The sequence below is a fragment of the Hemiscyllium ocellatum genome, chromosome 19 (genome assembly GCF_020745735.1).
Source record: "Hemiscyllium ocellatum isolate sHemOce1 chromosome 19, sHemOce1.pat.X.cur, whole genome shotgun sequence".
NCBI classification, from domain to species: domain Eukaryota; kingdom Metazoa; phylum Chordata; class Chondrichthyes; order Orectolobiformes; family Hemiscylliidae; genus Hemiscyllium; species Hemiscyllium ocellatum.
This window is the reverse complement of record NC_083419.1, coordinates 7274830-7280829: the sequence shown is the minus strand read 5'-3', so window position 1 is coordinate 7280829 and position 6000 is coordinate 7274830. Positions and strand designations below refer to the sequence as shown.

The following is a 6000-nucleotide window of genomic DNA, read 5'->3' as shown; positions in this document are numbered from 1 at the left end:
AATTCAGATCCCTACCATCTTCCGGAAAAAGAAACGTGGATGCACACTCAAACCATTAGTAACGCTGTTACAGTCCCCAATGCACCAGGAAAACCGGACTCCACACCTTTGCTATGAATGAGCATGTTTGGGGAAAAAAAACACAATCCACACTCAGCAGCACCACAGAAAAAAGTTCCAACTCAGAAACGCCACATGTAGCGTTAGCACAATTACCCTCACGGTCTGGGAATCCTGGGGTGGGGGAGGGAAGGTTTTTTTTGCAGAGATTGAGACAGATGAGAGAGTAAGGACAGTATTTCCAAAGAGAAACATATAGAAGACAGCACTGGGTCTGTTGGTAATGTGATGGTTGGATGTGCATTGTTTCTTTAATGAGACACGAATTAGACTTCTTCGGGGTGTCTGACTTTTGGGAAGGTCAATCGGTCAGTATTCCTTTAAGAACAACACTGCAGCATCAGATTGTGTTTGCAAAGCGGATACTGTGGTGAGCTGGAGTCCCCTTTGTTTATGCTGTGTCTTCTTGGACAGTTCCGATTTGATTGACTGGCCCAGGGCGTGTCCTGTCATTCATGAAACATGAAACTGTGTTTTCTGTGCTCGGTTCACATGGTGGAAATTTCCACTATCTCTCCACCACTGTTAAATGCAGAGGAGCCCCTCTGAAAATGACAATTGCTCGATTCACTTGCCATTTAAAGGTGGGTTTACACCAAGACTTAAGGGGGGAGGAAACGCCAGTCAATAAAAACGAGTGTAGATAACATTTAAGTTCCTTTTGTAAACCCAAAGCTGAATTTAATCGGTCCAAAGCGTTGAGTATTTTGCTTTTTTGAAAAAAAGTGTATTTTTATTTTGAAAATTAAGATGTCGGTGTATCGACAAGTTAGAAGCTATTACAAAATGTGCAAGTGGACAGTTAAGAAAAACGTCAATTAATGTGGAAATGCGTGAGTAAAGAGAGGATTGTTAAATACTTGTTGGGGTGTCAATGTGTGGATCAGCTTTCTACGATCTGGACTGTTTTAAAGTCCATTCACTCTGTTATTGCAGGCGCGTTAGTGAGGTGTTTCTAGACGGGATGTGTGTTTTATATAACAGCGTCTTTCCCTATCGATTTCTGACAAACCAGCTTTCCGTTTTGCTGTGAATGTTGTGTTGCCTTTAACCGCGCGGTGTCTGAGCATTATTTCTGCAAATGTGCTGACCTCGTGGTTCTCAGGTGGGAATTGTTCAGTGTTGTTTCAGGCTGTGTATGCCTGGGGAAGCTCGGCGTCGGGTATACAAATGTGCAGGAATGTGTTTAAAGTCTAGATTGTTTTGTGTGTTCTGGTGCCTGTTGTATCCGCCTCTGTATTGAATGTTGGATCTCTGGGATCTTTCAGCCCGTGTACTGGATTTATCCTTTTCCCTGTTTTGTTTCTATCCCCACTCCGCTTCCTGGCAGAGAGTTGGTGGCAAAGTGGGTGGCCCAGGCAGAGGAGTGGGTGTGGGAGGGAATGGGTTAAAAAGGGCTGGCACAGGGAAGGGGGGTGGGGGGTAAACTGTGTGTGCGCAGAGTGATTTGGTTTTCAAAATCTTCAGGTCTGACTCTCCACGTACATCTGGGCACAATTGGCACCAATGGGTACCGAAGGGAGTGATCTAACTCAGTGGCTGACCTACGCGGTTTCCACTAAATAAAAACTGAATGAACTGCGGATGCTGTAAATCTAGAAACAAAAACTAAAATTGCTGGAAAAGCTCAGCAGCTCTGGGAGTATCTATGGAGAGAAATCAGACTTAACAGTTCGGGTCTGGTGTTCTGAGGAAGGGTCACTGGACCCGAAATGTTTAACTCCTGACTTCTCTTCACAGATGCTATGATGTGGACGTGCTTGTGTTGGACTGGAGTGGACAAAGTTAAAAATCACACAACACCAGGTTATAGTCCAACAGGTTTAATTGGAAGCACTAGCTTTTGGAGCGCTGCTCCTTCATCAGGTGGTTGGTGGACTTGATGAACCACCTGATGTCGCTCTGAAAGCTAGTGTTTTCAATTAAACCTGTTGGACTATAACCTGGTGTTGTGTGATTTTTAACTTTGTTCACAGAAGCTGCCAGACCTGTTGAGCTTTTCTAGCAACTTCAGTTTTTTTGCGTTTTCAGTGGCTTGGTGTACTTCATACAGCAGGCTTACTGCGAAGATTTTCTCCCCACCTTTATTTTTTTGGGAGGCCCTGTACCAGTCTCCTGCTTCAATTTACCATCTGTGAGCTGACAGACACCTTGGTAGGTTACCAGGCAGTGGAAATGCAAGTATCCAATTACATGATACTGAATGGCCAAATGCTCCCCTTTTGTTCCCTAATGCTTCTTCAATACTATTTTCTCCCAAAAATATTATTAATGAAATTTGTAAAAACAGAGGAATAAGATGGGATCTTATTGAAACAGGCATGATTCTGAGGGGGCTTGATAGGTTTGTTGTTGAAAGAATAACTCCACCCAACCCACTGTCAAGAGGTCTTGCACTAGAGGACGTTGTTTACAACTCGGTAGTCTCCCATTTGAGACGGAGAAAATGCCTTTCGTTGAGAGTCTTTGGGTTTCGATTTCTCAAAAAAGAATCTTTACATATTCTTAAAGGCTGAGGGTAGGTAGATTTTTTTGATGAGCAAAGGGATGAAAGATTGTTGGGGGTATAAAGAAATGTAGAGTGGAGGCTAAAATCCAGTCAGCCATGATCTGAATGAATGGGGGAAGCAAGTTAGTAGGACCAAATGGCCGATTGTTGTTTCTTGTTTGTATGTATGTTCTGAGGGTTGTGAATCTCTAAAACTCTTGTCTACAGAGAGTGGTGAAGGTGAAGTCCTTGAATTCTCCCAAGCGGCACAATGGCTCAGTGGTAAGCACTGCAGCCTTAAGGCTCCAGGGACCCAGGTTTGATTCCAGCTTCGGGCAACTGTCTGTGTGGAGTTCGCACATTCTCCCTGTGCCTGCGTGGGTTTCCTCCGCGTGCTCCGGTTTCCTCCCACAGTCTAAAGATATGCAGGTTAGGTGGATTGGTCGTGCTAAATTTCCTGTAATGTTTGGTGCATCAGGAGAGAAATAAGAGAGTGGGTTACTCTACGGAGGGTCGGTGTGGACTTGCTGGGCCGAAGGGCTTGTTTCCACACTGTAGGGATTCTAAGTTTCAGAAGAAGATAGGATTTTGATAGTGAGGTGTCTGCGGACATTAGGGTAGGCAAGAAGGTGTAGTTGAAGACACCTCTTTTAATCTTAATCTTAATCTGTAATCATGTGGTAGAGCAGACTAGAGGTGCTGAGTAGTGTACTCCTAATTCCTGCATTTGTATATGCACTGTGTTACAGTTCAAGTTCGACATTAGCTAAATTACATCACAAAGGGAGTTCTTTCAGTAGAGATGCCTCATCACACTTACCATTGCAGACCATATTTAGAATTCACGTTTCGCGTCAGATATGGATGCGAGCATAAGAGGTACAGTTAGTAAGTTTGCAGATGACACCAAAATTGGAGGTGTAGTGGACAGCGAAGAGGGTTAATTCAGATTACAACAGGATCTGGACCAGATGGGCCAATGGACTGAGAAGTGGCAGATGGAGTTTAATTCGGATAAATGTAAGGTGCTGCATTTTGGGAAAGCAAATCTTAGCAGGACTTATACACCTTAATGGTAAAGTCCTAGGGAGTGTTGTTGAACAAAGAGACCTTGGAGTGCAGGTTCATAGCTCCTTGAAAGTGGAGTCGCAGGTAGATAGGATAGTGAAGTTTAGTATGCTTTCCTTTATTGGTCAGAGTATTGAGTACAGGAGTTGGGAGGTCGTGTTGCAGCTGCACAGGACATTGGTTAGGCCACTGTTGGAATATTGCGTGAAATTCTGGTCTCCTTCCTATCGGAACGACGTTGTGAAACTTGAAAGGGTTCAGAAAAGATTTACAAGGATGTTGCCAGGGTTGGAGGATCTGAGCTACAGGGAGAGGCCCAGGGCTCAAGGGCGGAGGAGCGGGAAGTGGTTGAGCCCCACCCCTCCAACCGCCACCAGGACAGAACCCCACTGGTTCTCACCTACCACCCCACCAACCTCCATATACAGCGTATCAGCCACCGTCATTTCCGCCACCTCCAAACGGACCCCACCACCAGGGATATATTTCCCTCCCCTCCTCTATCAACGTTCCGAAAAGACCACTCCCTCTGTGACTCCCTCGTCAGGTCCACACCTCTCACCAACCTAACCTCCACTCCCGGCACCTTCCCCTGCAACCGCAAGAAATGCAAAACTTGCGCCCACACCACCTCCCTTACTTCTCTCCAAGGCCCCAAGGGATCCTTCCATGTCCGCCACAAATTCACCTGCACCTCCACACACATCATTTATTGCATCCGCTGCACCCGATGTGGCCTCCTCTGTATTGGGGAGACAGGCCGCCTACTTGCGGAACGTTTCAGAGAACACCTCTGGGACACCCGGACCAACAACCCAACCATCCCGTGGCTCAACACTTCAACTCCCCCTCCCACTCCACCAAGGACTTGCAGGTCCTTGGACTCCTCCATCGCCAGACCATAGCAACACGATGGTTGGAGGAAGAGCGCCTCATCTTCTGCCTAGGAACCCTCCAACCACAAGGGATGAACTCAGATTTCTCCAGTTTCCTCATTTCCCCTCCCCCCACCTTGTCTCAGTCCCAACCCTCGAAGTCAGCACCGCCCTCCTAACCTGCAATCTTCTTCCTGACCTCTCCGTGCCCACCCCACTCCGGCCTATCACCCTCACCTTGACCTCCTTCCACCTATCACATCTCCATCGCCCCTCCCCCAAGTACCCCCTCCCTACCTTTTATCTTAGCCTGCTGGACACACTTTCCTCATTCCTGAAGAAGGGCTCATGCCCGAAACATCGATTCTCCTGTTCCTTGGATGCTGCCTGACCTGCTGTGCTTTTCCAGCAACACATTTTCAGCTCAAAGTATTTATAGTTTATCAAGAAATGGGCGGCATGGTGGCTGAGTGGTTAGCACTGCGACCTCACGGCGCCAGAGACCTGGGTTCAATTCCACCCTTGGATGACCGTCTGTGTGCAGTTTGCACATTCTCCCTGTGTCTGCGAGAGTTTTCCACCCCCCCCCCCCATAATCCAAAGATGTGCAGGTTAGGTGAGGTGACCAAGGTAATTTACCCATAGTATTCAGGGATGTGTGGGTTAGGTGCAATAGTCAGAGGTAAATGTAGAGTAATAGGGAAAGAGACTGGATGGGTTACTCTTCAGAGGCTTGGTGTGGACTTGTTGGGCCGAATGGCCTGTTTCTATACTGTAGGGATTCATTTTATGAAAATAAAGTGTATCCTGAGCATTGTGCTGTGGAAATGGGTTAATTAATGATTTTTTTTCTCTTGTGTACATGGCAAGTGTAAATGAAAGCTGAAAATGTGTTGCTGCCTGACCTGCGCTTTTCCAGCATCCAAGGAACAGGAAATTCGACGTTTCGGGCATAAGCCCTTCATCAGGAAGGGCCCGTTCCTGATGAAGGGCTTATGCCCCGAAACGTCGAATTTCCTGTTCCTTGGATACTGCCTGACTGCTGCGCTTTTCCAGCAACACATTTTCAGCTGTGATCTCCAGCATCTGCAGACCTCACTTTTTCCTCCGAAGTGTAAATGAAAGTCCAAGTGTCTCCTGTGTCCTTTCACATACTGGTTGTATAGAACCCTACTGCATAAAAACAGGCCATTTGGTCCAACAAATCCACACTGACTCTCTGAAAAGCATCCCACCCTGACTCAGCCTCCCAGCCTATCCTTTTAACCCTTTGTTTCCCACGGCAAATCCCCCTAGCCTATACATCCCTGGATACTATAGGCAATTTAGAGAAAGTGAGGACTGCAGATGCTAGAGATCAGAGTCAAAAAGTGTGGCGTTGGAAAAGCGCAGCAGATCAGATAGTATCTGAGGAACAGGAGAGTCAACGTATAGGCATAAACCCTTCAT

At 46.6% G+C, this 6000-nt stretch overlaps 1 protein-coding gene across 1 annotated transcript in view; it reads left to right on the top strand.

The window, feature by feature from the left end:
* The first annotated feature begins 649 nt into the window (after positions 1–649).
* slc38a4 (solute carrier family 38 member 4) overlaps positions 650–6000 on the top strand; it is a 104055-nt gene continuing 98704 nt past the window's right edge. Inside the window, exon 1 of the mRNA XM_060839219.1 lies at positions 650–704. The gene's annotated coding sequence lies outside the window, so the exon portion shown is untranslated. The remainder of the gene's footprint in view (positions 705–6000) is intronic.